Genomic DNA, 15,641 nt, shown 5'->3' on the forward strand with positions numbered 1-15,641 from the left:
CTCATCTGTAAAATGAAGCCACTGGACTCAATGACTTCCAGTGCTGGAGCCAAGAAAAAAGAGGAAGAGGGGAGAGAAGAGGAAGGGGAGGAGCAGGGGCGAGGATGGCCTGGCCGTCACCCCTATTCCCACACTCCTCTCCATCTGCCTGAGTGTTCTCCTCCCGTGGCCCCCCACCAGGCACACACAGAGATCCGCATCTGCCTCCTCCTCCTTCAGCTTGTTGTTCAGTCGTCCTGCCATGTCCGGCTCTCCCGGACCCCACCGCGCTAGAGCCATCCATGGGGTTTTCTGAGCAAAGATACTGGCGGGGTTCACCATCTCCTTCTCCAGGGGATCCTTTCGTCAGGCAATGGGAGGTTAAATGACTTTCCTAGGGTCACACAGCTAGGGAGGGTCTGAGACTGGACTTGAACCCAGGTCTTCCTCACTCCCTCTCTCCCCTGTGCCGCTGATCAGCCTTCTCTATGAGGACAACCGTCCTAATTGGCAGTTACCTTTTAATGATGCTTAAGAGTCTGGGCTTCCCGTGTTCCTTTTCATGCCTCGAGAGGCCCAGGATTTCCTGAGTGGCCGGCCAGGGCGGCCCACCATCCCCAGAGCCCCTTAGTGGAGGGTCTTCCTGCCCCAAACAGCTGGCCTGCAGGCTGAGCCGGGCCCATCCACTGACAGAAGACAGCCTATGGAGGCCCTGCCCTGAGCCTGTCCAGCTCCACAGGACCTGCCACCGCCTGGGCTTGGCCAGGGGGAGCTCAGAGAAGGCAGGGGCCCGGCGTGATGGGGCCTCCGTGGAAGGCTTGGGGAGGACGGGCCTTCATAGACTTTAAAAGAGGTGACGATCGGAGCTCAGGAAGACCCTTCGGGTCCCTCCTCTTCTCTGCCTCTTTCCTGACTGACGCCCATCTCTAAGAGACCAAACAGTTTAGCCGTGCCTAGAGCAGGAAGCCTGAGGATCGGGGTCATCCGCCTTCTGGGCTTGTCCACCGGAACCCAAAGCAGCCAGTCAGAACGACTCTCCCCACTGGCAGGGCCTTAGCTAGCTCTTGACTGTCTCGTTCGGTCCTCACTACAATCCCATGAGGCAAGATCTATAGATGTCCCTATTTTACAGACAAGGACACTGAGGCTCAGGGAATGGCTTTGTTTTACCAGTAGATATGAGAGGCAGGATTCAAACCCAGGCCTGGACTTAATTTCCCCAATGGCTCCCATGAGCTGGGCATCCGGAGGCCTGAAGTCTGATGCATCCCCATTTCCCTTTCCTTCTGGGGGCCTCAGTTTCCTCGTCTGTAAAATAAAGGAGTTGACCTCTGAGGTTCCATGAATGGGAAGAAACCAGGTTTAGCTTCCCCTTGGCGGTGACCCTGATTGTCCCGAGAGCCGATTGGTCTGGGGATGGCTTAGGGCAGGGGGCGGGAGGACTTCTTGTCCGTGCAGCTCATCTCGCTTCTGATTGGAAGAAAACACGGGCTCCCCCATACTGGGACCGAAGTTCTGATTTGCCTTCTTGTGCGCTTGGCCACAGGCAGCGTCTCCATCTGCTCTCCGTGGTTTCGGGCCAAGAACACGGGGAGGATTCCGACAAGATGAAAAGGCAAAAAAAGTCTTCCTGAGCAACGGAACTCCCGACTCCCAGGGCCGATTCCCTGGGAAGAATCCCTCACCAAGGAAGGCGTGAGAGACGCTCGGTCAAGGTTCCCCGAAGATCAAGGCCGACGGTTGGGAGAGGAGCCGGAGGTGATGGAAAGGCCCCTTCCAGAAGGGGAACGAGCTTCCCCTCGAGACTCGCGAGGCAGGACTAAACCTCAGAACTCGGCCAGGGGAGCCCAGGAGAGGTGTGTGATCTGAGTGATACCAGGACTCCCTCCCCTGGCACCGATGGCCACCCGTTTCCCATTAGTCTCGTCCATGGGGCGACTTCTCGCTGTGGCCTAGCGACACCCAGTGTATGTGTCTCCCCTGCCCTCTGGGTGCTCTGTAATGGAGGCTCTTCAGAGTGGGGGGCCTTCCACAGATCATAACCTCACACGGTATTGGAAGAAGGGTAGAGACAGAACCGTGAGCTCTGTGTCCCAAAGAAGCTTGGGACCATTGAAAACAGGGCTCCGTGTCTCCCCACTGACCAGCCCGTCCTCTTCTTCCATTCAGTTCTGGATTCGAGTCTCCTGCCTGCCAAGATGTGCGCACGGATGGATGAGCTCCGTGGGCTGCCCACCCAAACCCATGTCCAGTCTGGAAAAGGCGTGTTCTTCGTCCACCAGGGCAGGCAGGGGTGGAATCCTTTCTGGAGGGCTTGCTGTGAGCAGCACCGATGGCCTCCCCAGAGAAGAGCGTCTGGAGACCTCACTGTCCAGAGGAACTCTCTCTTCCGGCTCCACTCAGCTCTGGCTGTCCTCCATGACGGTGCCAAACCCTGTGCTGGGCCTGCGCATCCTGGCCCTGGTTCATGGCTCTTTGCTGGCCCTTCTGAGGCTCTTCCAAGAGCTTTCGGGGCTGTTGGGTCTCTCTTCCACCATCCCAGCATCCAATGGGAGACAGTCCCAGGGCGGATTTTGCTTTGCTAAGTTGCCTTTTTACAGGCAACAAGTACCTAGCCGGGTGGGATCCTGCTGCCTTTCTGCCCTCCAGGCCATCGCATTCGCAGGCTTCGTCCCCTGCTACTTCTTGGTCCCGAGCCCGATGAGAGTCCCTCCGAAGCGGTGGTGGGGGGCAGTTGGCTTGCTTTGGGTCTCAGCTGCCCTGTGGACAGCCCTGCCTGCTGGGTGACCCTGGATGGCTCCATCTCTCTTTGCCTCAAAGCATTCTGGGTCATTTCCCGCCCGATGAGACAATGAGACGAGCGTGTCAGAATGAACGTGTTCAGCTTGGTTCCTGGAATGGTGACTCCAGGACCCACCAGGACCCTTGAGCTGGAGACACTTACCAAAGATCCAAAGGAGAGGTTCAACCGAAAATGGGAGCTCTGGCAGAGTAGTAGGGCTGGATTTATGATCTGGGAATCGCCTGCATAGAGCTGATCACTGAGCCCGGGGAGCTGAGATCTCTAAGTGAGAGAGTGGTAAGACAAGAGGAAAAGAGGCAGTTCCTAGCTGGGTGACCCTGGGCAAGTCACTTAACCCCCTTGCCGCTCTTCTGCCTTGGAACCAATGCGTGATATTGATTCCAGGATGGAAAAAAAAGGGTTAAAAAAGAAGAAGAGGAAGGGACCCAGGGGAGAGCCTTGGGGGTCATTCATACCTTCAGGTGTGACGAGGATCCTAATGGAACAAAGGCACCTGACAGGGAGCCCCAGGAGGCAGCACTGTGAAATCGCAGGAAGGAAGGAGTCTGGGAGAAGAGGTGGTCCGAGGCCCCAAAGGCAGCAGGGGTCCAGAAAGGAGAGGACAGGCAGAGCCCAGGAGCAATCAAGAGATCGTGGGGGCGTTGGAGAGAAGACTTTCAGCTGAGGAGATAAGTCAGAAAGTAGATCCCAAGAGACTGAGCAGAGCGAGGAGAGGAAAGACAGGCAAGGCGGGCAGGACAAGGGGATGCCAGGGGCAAGAGAAGCCTTCTGAAGGATGAGGGTAAACAGGGCACAGCAGGAGGCAGCCAGGAAGTCCTGAGGGGGCTCGAGACTTCCACCTCCCCATGCTTGGCAAAGTGGGTGAGTGCCTGCTCAGGACGAGAGAAGTCCTATGTCACATCCTTTAAGACGAGGCTTTGCACTCCCCTCCTCGGGGACTCCCCAGCACTCTGCTCAGGTCCCTCGGTGGGGTCATCCCAGGCCTCAGCCATTTATTTTGAATCCACTGAGACTGAGCCTTGAGCTGCAAGCCCTTCCCCTTAACCGCTGCCACTCGCTCCAGGGCTGGGAGGAATGGGACGCGGGCCTCCCCCGACTCTTTTCACGTGCTGAGACTTGGAGGGGGCAAAGAGGCAGGCATCTAAGCACTCACTGCATGTCTTCTCCATCCCTTCTCCCCACAGCCCCACCCATACTCTGGACACCCACCATTTGAGGGAGGACCAAGCTGGGGAAGGGAACGGTCCTTGCCTTTATTGCGCTCAGACTCTGCTCACTCACCAAGGGTAGGCTGCCAACCATCATCCACTGCTTCCCAGCATCGGAAGAAAATGCCATTCCCCCCTTAGAGCCTCGGGGCAGACCCTGGGTCCGCAGCTGTGTGGCCTTCATGCAGAGCTGCCCGCTTTTTCGAAGACCTCCTTGCCCAGCCTGTAGCACAGATGCCCTCCAGCCAAGTCTTTCTCCAAGGTCTCCTTGTGGCATGACCAAGACCCTCAGCTCTCGAGGGCTGTGCCAGGGGAGAAGCTCCTGGAGATCTGACCAAGCTGTAGAGGCCCAAGTTCAGGTGTGGCGCTGGGCATCAGAGCAGCCAGGGACCGGTCCAGGCGCGTGCAGCAAAGGCCCTAAGCCGCCAGCTGTCCCGGATTTGGTGGCTGCAGAAATTCACCCCATCATCCAGGGAGGAGCTGAGAGCTGGAATCCGTGTGGCCCGAGACACCGGCCAGAGCGATGAAGTCCTGCTGGCCTCTCAAAGTGCCGAAGGGGCAAGGCCCGGCCTGATTGTTGCCACAGCGCATTCCTGGAAGCTGCCTCGGCCCAGGAACTGCATCTTCTGATTGGAACAGAATTGAATCAAGGACTGCATTTCTGACCAAGGCCTGGGTGTCAAATAAATCCCAGAGATGACGCGCCCTCTGCCCCAAGAGCCAAGAGCCTAGAAAGTGGGCAGAAGTCCCCTGGGTGTCCTGAGGTGGGAGGGCAGAAATGAGGGACACTGGCCAGCCATCTCAGGGGAGGGTCACGGTGGGGGAGCAGTGGAATGGTTCAGACAGCCCCCCCCCTTGTTGACCAGCGTGTCTAGGGACGCTTCTTTGTCCCTCTTTGGAGGCGGCAGATGCCTTGCAAACCTTCCCTGGAATTCAGCAAGTGCCACTGAAAAAACGGCTTCTCTGGATGTGGCCAAGGCCCAAGGAGAGGATGCGAGCAGGGCACACAGGGAGAAGGCGGGAGGCAACAGGGGGCAGGAGGGCAAAGAGCCACGAGACTCAATCACTCAATCCGCAAGGAGGGACGAGAGAAATTAAGAGGGGCAGATGGAGGGGGAGGGGAGCCTGAGACGCCCCCTTGGCTGCCTCACTCTCCTCAGGGCAGTCAGGGGCCAGGCCGCCCATTTCCAGGCTGGGGCCCCGGAGGATCAAGGGGTGCTTCCTCGTCTCCCCTAACGCCAGGTCCCTCCAGGCACAGCACCAACAGCAGGAGGCCTGCTCTAGAGTCCTTCCAGAGCTAAAGGGGTGATTACAGTGTCTGCAGCCCCGCCGCCCAGCAGAGAGCCTGGCACATGGGAGGCACTGCAGTCAAGGGATCCTTTCTTAACCCGGCCCTCCCCTCCTCGGAGAGATGCTGAGTGCGGGCTCCGACCGGGCACTGGGGCTTAGGGGACGCCCCAGGCTCACACCGCTGGGAAATAAATGCTTACGGACTGTTTCCGAGACAAAAGCAGGAGATCAGTGGAGACGAGCCCTTCCTCTTCCAGCCGGGCTGGCGCTCAGGATACACCCGGCCCCTGGAGAAGCTGCGATTTCTCGCTGGGGGCCTCCTTCCCCGGCACGGTCTGCGACTCTATTCCCCGAGAGCTTGTGTGCCTGAAAAGCTCCATCGGCCAAAGCCCCAGCGGGGGGATCCCTGCCCTCACTGGGCCTTCGAGGGCACACGGACGCTCCATGGGGGCCCACGCTGGAAGTCCACCCGAGGAAGCACCTTTCAGCCCCAGCGACCAGGCCGGCGTCCCTCCTGGCCTGGGAGGAAGCTCTCGGCTAGGCCTGGAGAGGGGCCACGCTGATGGGAAGGGGCCGCCGAGGAAGTAGAGTCACGGGCACCACCTCGTCCCCCCGGTCCCTCGCTCGTTCTCAGGCCCACTGCCCAGAGCCTCCCTTGGAGGGGACCCTCCTCCCCACTCACCTCTAGGCCCGCGTCTGGGGCCGGGGCTTAGCCCATGACCTAGGCGGCACTCCGGGAATTGTGGGAGTATCCTCTCCTCGAGGGATGTCCAGGGAATCTGCAGAGGAGCCTTCACTGAGGAGGTGACCCAGAGAGGGACGCCCTTTGGGAGAGGGAAGCTTAGCGGCTTCTGCCTGGCACCCCCCTCCGCACGGCTGAAGGGTGGCCCCGATGCCGAAGGGGCCGCCCATGGGGCTGCTGACGGGGAGAGCCGGGAGGAAGTTCAAGATCCAGCCTGGGAAGCTGCTGCTGCCTCCACAGGATGCGGCTCTCCTGCCTCAGCCGGAGCCAGGAGGGAAATGGATTGGGTTTGCAGAAGTTCCATTGACCCAAGAGAGAGCCTCAAGGCAGAGCCTGATCCACGGGGCTGCGGCTTCGGCCCGTCGGACTCGGGGACGCTCCGAGGAGTCTTTGCCAGACGTACTGGAGGGGCTCAACGTTGACTTCTCGGCGTGTTTCACCAGTGTTGAAGCCGACACGAAAAGGGTTCGGGGACTTGGCCAGGGTCACCCAGCCAGTGGCCGAGGCTGGGCTTGGCCAGGGTCTTCCTGACCCCCCGAGCCGACGGGGACTTGTCTAAGCCGTCACCCTTCCTGTCGACATCATTTATCCGCCCGAACCCTAGAGGAAGCGGCTTCCTGGGGCCGGGAGCAGGAGAGGCAGCTAAGCCCATGAGAGAGCCCCCGCCTCAGGGAAGGGCTAGAGCCCCACGAGGGTGGGAAGGAAATGAGCCACGATGGAGCACCTACTGTGTGCTAAGAGCTTTACCCATAGGAATCTCATTCGATCCTCACAACTGCTCCGAAAGGTGCTATTATTGCCCCCATTTCGGAGCCGAGGAAGCCGAGGCAGGCAGAGGTAAAACAATTTGCCTGGTGTTGCACTGCTGACAAATGTTTGAATCTGGATCTGCATGTGAAACCTGGTGGAATTGCTATGGGAGGGGGGTGGGAGGAGGGGAGGGAAAATATTCTAAATTAATTAATTAACTAAAAATTAAAAAAAAAAAAAAAAGAAAGAAAGAAACTGGATTTGAACTCAAGCCCCAAATGTCTTTAAGCCAGAAGACTGAGATGGTGCTCTCTGGACTGGCAGCAAGTTCCTCACCTCGGACCCCAGGGCAAGTGGCCCAGGCCAGCTCCTGGGGCTGTGCCTAGAGAGGGGCCACAAGCACAAAGCCCAGGCCAGAGGGGGCCCCAAGGGCTCACAAAGGGGCCATGAGAAGGACCGCCCAGAGAGGGCCCACCAGCCTCTACACCTCCCTAAGCTCAGCCTTGAGGTGGGTTTGAATCCTGACACAGAACCCTGGCAGCTGTGTTTCTCTGGGCAGTTCCAGGCCCTTCCCCAGCCTCGGTTTCCTCACCTGCAAAGTGGATGTAACAGTACCTACTTCCCAGGTTAGTGCCTGGCTCTGGGCCTTCTTGTTCCTCTTCCTGCTCCCAGGAGGCGGCTTGCCCCGGCGGAGGCTGGCCTGGGCAGGTCGAAAGGGGCAGTCTCTGAGGCGCAGCCAAAGCTGAGCGATGGGGACCCAAAAGCTGCCCTCCTCGGCCCCCTGGCAGGGACAAGCCGGTCCCCCCACGGGAGGGGGCAGCCCAGCTCCTCCCGCCTGGCTCTCCTGGCTTGCAGGCTCTCCAGCTGGGACCAGCCCGGGGCAGTGAGGAGAACACCTCGCAGGGCCCAGGACGGACTGCCCGCATCCAGCTTCGGCATGCACTAAAGAGACTATCGGATCAGATAGGGGCTGCCCAGATAAAGGGAGGAAAGAGGCCAAAGGTCTTCCCAAAGGTCTTCGGACAGCCCAGGGCCGGAGGCTTTTCCATCAAATGCTTTTTTTCCAGAGAATTGGAGGCCCTGAATAGCACCACCAAAAAGAAAAGAAGACACTAACTAGAGCTTTCTTTGAACCCTTTCCTGGAGTCTTAGAAGTAGCACTAAGGAGCCTTTCTAAGGCAAGGACAAGGAGATGAGGTTAAGGGACTTGCCCAGGCTCACACAGCTAGGAAATGTCTGAGGTCAAATTCGCACCCAGGACCTCTCCTCTCCAGGCCTGGTTCTCTCTCCAGGGACCCTGAAACCAACTTTATCTTAAAGAAAAATAAAAAGAAGACTTAGTGAAGCCATTGCTATGTCCAGGCAGGGCCCCACCACAAAGGAATGAGAGCAAAAGTGAAAAAAAGGCCCCAGAATCAAGCGCCAGCACATGTATAAGCCAGGGCCACTGCTTGTCAGCCCTGGGAGGGGGGAGGGGAGAGGGGAGGGGGACAGCATGAATCGTGGAAGCTCGGGGAAATGTTTAAAAATGAAAAAGAAAAAGAAAAAAGGCCCAAGATGAGAAGACACTGCAAGGAGTTACAAAAGCTCCAACCTGGTGGATTTAAACAATCAGTTGGCTTCGAAAGATGGAAGTGGATAAAGGTCCAGATATCGACTCCGACTGTCCCACTGCAGACACTTCCAGCTCTGGGACCCTCTTCACGGCACGTCTCTCACTTAATGTTTCTCAGCCCGTTTTCTAGTCTTTAAACGGGAACATTCATAGAACCTACCTCAAAAGACTGTTGTGAGGATCTGAGTCCTGACGTGGCGACCTCCCAGGCACAGGGCTTGTGGGTGAGAAAAGGGAAGAGGACGGATTGCTTGGAGCTCGCCTTTCCCACCCCTCCCACTGAGTGAGGCTGGACCGACTCACTGAGGTCCGGTGGTGAAGCTGGTTGTGAAGCGGAACAAAAGGAGGCTCGGGGACACGCCAGGCACGGAGCAAGGGGATTTAGGCGTGTCATCCGTCCTCCCAACAGTCCTGACGATGCCCGTTTTACCTTTGAGGAAACTGAGGCAGCGGGAGATCGGGTGACTTTCCCAGTAAGGGCAGGAAGGTGAGATTGAACTAAAACCTTCCTGACTCCTCCCACTTCTCTGCCTCCAAAGAGGAGTCTCTGTGCACCCACGCAGTCTCGGGGCTATGGGAGGGGACACAGAGATGGGTGCCGCGGCCCCACGATGCTCGGACAGCCCCCGCTGGATGTGTGGGATGAGGGAGAAAGAGGAGTCCTGGAGGATGCTGGTGCCCCGGCCAGAGAGAGGGGTTGGGGCTGGGCTTTGAGGAGTCCCTGGCCACGGACGTCCCGTCCTGATGTCCAGTAAGCAGTCTGTGACGTGGCACTGGAGAGCCAGAGGGAGGCTGGGATTGCTTCTGAAGATGGAGGAATCCTCTGCCCAGAAAGGGCTATGGGGCCCAGAGGAGGCCCAAGAGAGAGAGTTATTATTATTATTATTATTATTATTATTATTATTATGCTCTCAGGCGCCAGTTCTCAGCACTGGCTCCCGATGCTAACGTCTCCTGGAGAGAATAGAGAGAGCACAGAGGAGAGACTGAGGCAGAGCCTGGGCAACGCTGGCCACTAGCGTGTGCCACGTGACCGAAGAGTCTCCAAAGGAGACAGAGGAAGCCTTGGGACAGGCGCGAGAGGAGCCAGCCCAGGGCAGCGCCATGAAGCCCTGAGAAGAGAACATGAGGGAGACGAGGGTGGCCAAGTGCCAAAGGACGCGAAGGACCAGGGAGGAAAGGCACGTCTCTGCCTCAGTTTTCTCATCTGTAAAATGGTGATGGGAGGGCCAGTGACGTCCTATTGGTGAGAGGCTTAGCCCAGCGCTGGGCACATAGGAAGCTCTATCATGATGCCATTTGCAAAGCGAAAGGCTTGGCCAGATGCCTTCTGGCCGGCTTCCTGCTCTAAAACTCCCCTGCAGGCAGGCCTAGGAGGGAGGCGCCCGCTCAGAGCTTCCGCGTCCACAATCCGGCCAAACGCAGGGACCCCTTTTGGGAAAGACTTGAAGGAGATGCTCGATCTGGGGTGAAGACGAGCAAAAATAAGGACTAGGCGGCGGCGCCCCTCCGAGAAAAGGAACAGGCGCCGCGGCGGAAACCAAGGAAGAGCCGAGCCGGGAAGGCCCGACTGGAGCACCTGGGCAGAGGCCTCTCGGGTTGCCGACCCGGCGCAGAGCAGCAGAATTCCTGGCCCGGACAGAGCTTGGACGCCAGCCGGACGCCCACAGAAGCAGGTGTCCCCCCCGCGGCCAAAACGAATCACTCCATCTTTGAGAGCCGCGTCTAGGACTGATGGATGGAGCTCGTGACCTGCAGCCCTCAGACCCTGCCGGGTGGCTCGTCCGGGGCTGGGCCTGCCATCTAGAGGCCCGAACACGCCGTCTGCCATTCATGCGCCCATGTAGATGGACAGATAGCCAGGCGGAAGGACTCCCGGATGAACCGATGACTCAAGTTGCGCCCGTCCTCCCCGCGGCGTCGCTCTTCAGAGGCTGGCCCTGCCCGCAGCCAAGGCAAAGCCCCTGCCGTCAAAAATGGCGCCCGGCGACTCTGCCCAATCTGGCGCTCGTTAAGAGGCAGGAAATAAAATGACGAAGTGGACTCCCGGCCCTCTGCTTTCCCTGGCCAGGGACCCCGCGGCAAAGGCTGGCACGGAAGCTTCTCCCAGGAGCCCCCCAGCCGCTGGGCCGGCCGTCTCTGGCCACGTGTCCCCTGTCAGAAGAGTGCCGCGAAGGGAGGGAGGGGGCTGGGCGAACAGAGCGCCTGGGTCAGGGGTCTCTGCAAACACTAGAGCAGCTGCCAGTCGGGGAGTCCCTTGAGGTCCCTCCTCCCCGAGTGTCACCCGTATCCAGTCCATCTTGGCGCCCGACGGGCACTGACGTTTCTGTCCTACTCCTCGACCCGGTGGAGGCCTCCATGTTTGGTGTAAAACATCAGGATGGCGGGGCACGAATTGGGTCCAGTAAAGCCCACCTGGGGCCTCCTTCGCCCTCGTGAAGCACTGAGAGGTCTTCCGCTCACGCTGTCACACAACCCCTCCCCCCCCCCCCCCCCAGGGAACCCCAGCAAGAGGAAGAAGATCCAACAAAAAACCTCGGAGGCCCACACAGGAGAGGCGTCCCGCAGGAAGCCCATCGGCCCAATGGCGTATCCCACAAAGTAAATGAAGACCCTCCCAGCACCAAAGACGGCAGAGTTGGGACGCCCAGTCTGGTTCCCGGAGGGGAAGTGAGGGCAGCGGCTCCTCCCTCCCTGGAGAGGATGGGCTCCAGATGGGCCAGGGCACCCACAGGGCCGAAGTGGGGGCTGGGGAGGTCCGTTGGGTTTGCCTGTTTAAAGCTTTGTTAGGAGGGACGGCTCCTGGGGCTGGCGGTGCGGCTGGACCGATATTCTGTATTTCTTTGTCTTCCCCCATTTCTAATTCTTTCAGGAATGCGTGGAGACAATTTTGGACATTTTAGAACTCGGGTTTTCTCCCTCCTCCCCGAGGCAGGGAATGGTCTGGTCCAGGCCCTCCCTGCCCTTCGGGAGGCCCGTTTCCGCATGGCTCGGGTCACCATAGAAGACGCACGGCACACCCACCCCATTGCTTCTCTGGCTGGGGAGCCGCTCTCGTCGGAGCCCCTCGGGGCGAGCTGGAGCTCTGCTTTGTCCATTGTCCAGTGCTTCTGCCGCCATGTGCATCCTTCTCCTGGTTCTGCTCGCTGCGCTCTGCCTCCGTCGAGCTAAGCCTTTCCAGGTTTTCCTGAGGCGCGGTAGGATTCCATTACAGCCGTCACCCCTTTCCCTAATGGTGGCCGGCCCTCCCGTTTCCAGCCCTTCGCCCTACGGAAGGGTCTGCTAAAACCCTTTCCTGCTCTGATCTCTCGGGATGCCGGGTCCGAGGGCAGGCGCAGCGTCGTGGCCCCTTGGCCGCCATTCCACAGCGCTCTCCGGAATGGTCCTGCCGCTTCCCAGTTCCACGGACAGTGTAGTCATGAGTGGGGGGGGGGGGCCTCCCAGACTCCCGGGGAAATGTCAGGTGACCCGACGCTCTCTCTTGGCCTAGAAAAGGGCCGTGACGTCCAACTCCCTTATTTTGTAGATGAGAATCGGCCGGCCTGGTCCGATGACACGGGGAGGGCCAGGCTCCCTGCTGGGCACCAGGTGGCACAAAGGCACTCCTAAACCGTGGCCAGCCCTGACTAAGCATGTCCAGAAAAGAGCGCCCACAGTGGGGGCAGCAGCACGGCCACACCGCCGAGGAAGCAGGGGAAGCTGGCCGGGTGGGAGTCACGAGCCGCCCTCCGCTGTTTGAAAGCCCAGCCCCTGTGAGAGGGTTAGACCCCGGAGAGCAGCCCCAGGAGCCACGCGTGGGCCGGGGAGAGAGGCCGCCCTCAGTTCAGCCCAGCTGTGGAAACGGCACTGAAAACCTGGGGATGCCATAGAAAGCTGCAAACCCGCTTTCCCGTGGTCAGCCGTCATCCTCAAGGCAGACGAGGTGCTCTAAAGGCAGCGCTTTTCCCTTCCGTGGCCCGTCTACACGAAAAGGCTGCCAGGAGGCACAAGGGATTTTTCAGCCAGACGTGGTCTAGGTGGCCCCTGAGCCTCTCCCGACTCCAGAGCTCAGAAATTCTGCCACGGAGGGGGGCCTGGGCCCCGAAGAGAACTTGGTCTCATAAATCTCCCCACCTGCAGCAAAGGAACTGGCCTGCGGGCAGCACTGTCAATGACTGACTGGCGCGGAGGGCCGGGCACCAGTGGCCATGTGCTGGCATTCAGCTCGGCACATTTCCTTACATTTTTGCCCTGCCTGCGTGACCCACCCGATGGGCTGACACATTCCTCTAGGCTAGGGTCTGTTTTCTTTTTCCTTCATGTCTCTGCCCACACTCCCCCTGCCCCGAGAGGCCGGTACCCAGGAATGTTCTGAACGCCATGGGGGCCCAGTCTGACTGCCAGCTGCCTGACCGGCTGGCCGCCTGACTTTGCAGAAGGTCAGCGAGCACTCAGGCCGGAACCCAGGCTCTCTCGTCCCCCAGCCTGCTGTTCCTCTTACCTGGCTTACATCCTAAAGCAGGGAAACGAGGGCTAACATAGCCTCCGAAAGCTCCCAGCGACCAGCTCTAGAAGGGGCAGGGCATGGGCCCATTCTAGTTTCTATCTTTGTTGGGGAGGGGGGTTGAAGTGAGGCTGGAACCCAACCCAGACAGGCACACTCTCATCCAAGAGCTGACCGTCAATACCATTTCCTCCTGGCCGAAAGGCGCCTCTGCTTGGCCTCACAGAAATGTTCTGTTGGTCCCAGAACTGTAAAAATCTCATTGGAGACAGGATGGAAGAAGGTGTGCGGCTCCACCAAACCTGCTCTCTCCAGAGCTGCCCAGGCCGCTGGCCTTTCCCTGAGCCTCATCCTCCTTGGCCTCTCTGCAGCCTTGGGCACTGCTGGCCTCTCTTGATACTCTCAGGACACCCCTCGCTTTCTCCTGGTTCTCTTCCCACCTCTCTGACCGCTCCTTCTCCATCTCCTTTACTGCATTCACCATCTGTCCCGGGCCCTTTGCTCTTCTCCTTTTATCTCATCAGCTCCCTTGGATTCACTGATCAGCTCTATGCCAAGGATGCTCAGATCTACCTAATTTGCCCCAAACTCCCATTCCAGCTGCCCTTGAGCCATCTTGAGCTGGAAGTCCAGTAGACATCTGAAATTCAATATGTCCAAAACGGAACTCACCATTTCCCCCACTAAACCCTTCCCTTCCTACCTTTCCCATTCCTGTCGAGGGCAACACCACCCTCTCAGTCCCTCAGGCTCCCACCCTAAGAGTCATCCTGGACTCTTCACTGTCTCTCACCCTCCAGATCCAATGGGGTGCCAAATGCTTGGCCGTTTCACCTCTGCAGCATCCCTCCACTATGCCCCCTTCTCTCCTCTGGCACTGTGAAGCCTGGACTATTGCAATAGCTTCTAGGGGCAGGTCAGCTGGCCTCAAGTCTCTCCCCACTCCAGGCCATCCTCCATTCAGCCACTAAAATGATCTTTCTAAAGCACAGGACCAATCAGGTCATGCTGCTCCCACCCTCCAGTCATTATACTGCAGGGGCTCCCAATCACCTCTGGGTTCAGATAAAAACCCCTCTCTGCCTTTTGATCCAGCCATGGCGCTGCTTGGATTATACCCCAAAGAGATAATAAGGAAAAAGGCTTGTACAAAAATATTTATAGCCACGCTCTTTGTGGTGGCAAAAAAATGGAAAATGAGGGGATGCCCTTCGATTGGGGAATGGCTGAACACATTGTGGTATCTGCAGGTGATGGAATACTATTGTGCTCAAAGGAATAATGAACTGGAGGGATTCCATGTGAACTGGAAAGACCTCCAGGAAGTGAAACAGAGTGAAAGGAGAACATTGTACACAGAGACTGATACACTGTGGTACAATCAAACATAACAGACTTCTCTACTAGCAGCAATGCAAGGATCCAGAGCAAGGCTGAGGGACTTACGAGAAAGAAAACTAGCCACATTCAGAGGAAGAACTGTGGGAGGAGAAACACAGAAGAAAAACAACTGCTTGGACACATGGGCTGTTGGGGATATTATTGGAGATGTAGACACTAAATGATAACTCTAGTCCAACTATCAATAATATGGAATTAGGTCTTGATCAATGATACATGTAAAACCCAGTGAAATTGTGTTTCAGTTAAGGGGGGTTAGGGGACCTTAGGGGAAAGGGAAAGATCATGAAATATGTAACTAGGAGAAAATATTCAAAATAAAAATAAATAAAATTTTTAAAAGAATATTTAAAAAAACAAAAAACAAATAAAAAACCCCTGCGGCATTCAAAGCCCTTCCCAGCCTGGCCCCTTCCAATCTTCCAATCTTCTTGGACATCATTCTGTCCAAGTAGTCTGTGATCAAAGGACACCAGCCTCTTTGCTGTTCCTCAGATAAGACCTTCCATCTCCTGACTCAAAGGATTTTCCCTGCCCACCCCCAGGACTAGAATGCTTTCTCCCCTCTCCCCCATCTCTGACTCCAGCTTCTTTCTGGTCTCAGATAAAGTTTGATTCTCTGGAAGAACCCCTTCCCAGGCATCTTTCCTCAATGCCTTCTCTCTGAGATGAGGTGATCATCTCTAGTTTCCTCTGTGGGTGTATTATATGTGAACAAATACATATCCATGTGTCTATATCTATATCTTCTTTGTACAGAGTTGCTTGCCTGCTGTCTCCTCACTGGACTGTGAGCACCTTGAGAGCAGGAACTGGCTTTTGTTTATCTGTTTGGCTTGGTCTGGCCTTCTTTTGCATTCCCCATGTACAGCACAGTAACCAGCTCATAGGAGATGTCTCATAAAAGCTAGCAGAATCCTTTTAGATCATAATGCGATAAAAATTACATTCAGTAAAGGGCCATGGAAAGGCAGGTTAAAAATTAATTGAAAACTAAATAACCTAATTCTAAAGAATAAATGAGTCAAAGAACAAATCATAGAAATGATCAATAATTTCAGTAAAGAGAACAACAAAAATGAAACAACATATCAAAATTTATGGAATACAGATAGAACAAAATGGAAATTTTATATCTTTAGTCATTTACATTAATAAAAGAAACAAAGATAAGATTAGTGAATTGGGCATGTAAAACTAGAAAAGAACAAATTAATAAACACCAAATTTGAAATTCTGAAAATCAAAGGTGAGATTAATGATATTGAAAATAAGAAATAATTGAACTAATAAGTAAAACTAGAATCTGGTTTTATTAAAAACTAATAAAATAGGTAAATCATTGTTTAATTTGATTTTTAAAAAGAAAT

The sequence above is a fragment of the Gracilinanus agilis genome, chromosome 3 (assembly GCF_016433145.1).
Source record: "Gracilinanus agilis isolate LMUSP501 chromosome 3, AgileGrace, whole genome shotgun sequence".
In the NCBI taxonomy this organism is placed as follows: domain Eukaryota; kingdom Metazoa; phylum Chordata; class Mammalia; order Didelphimorphia; family Didelphidae; genus Gracilinanus; species Gracilinanus agilis.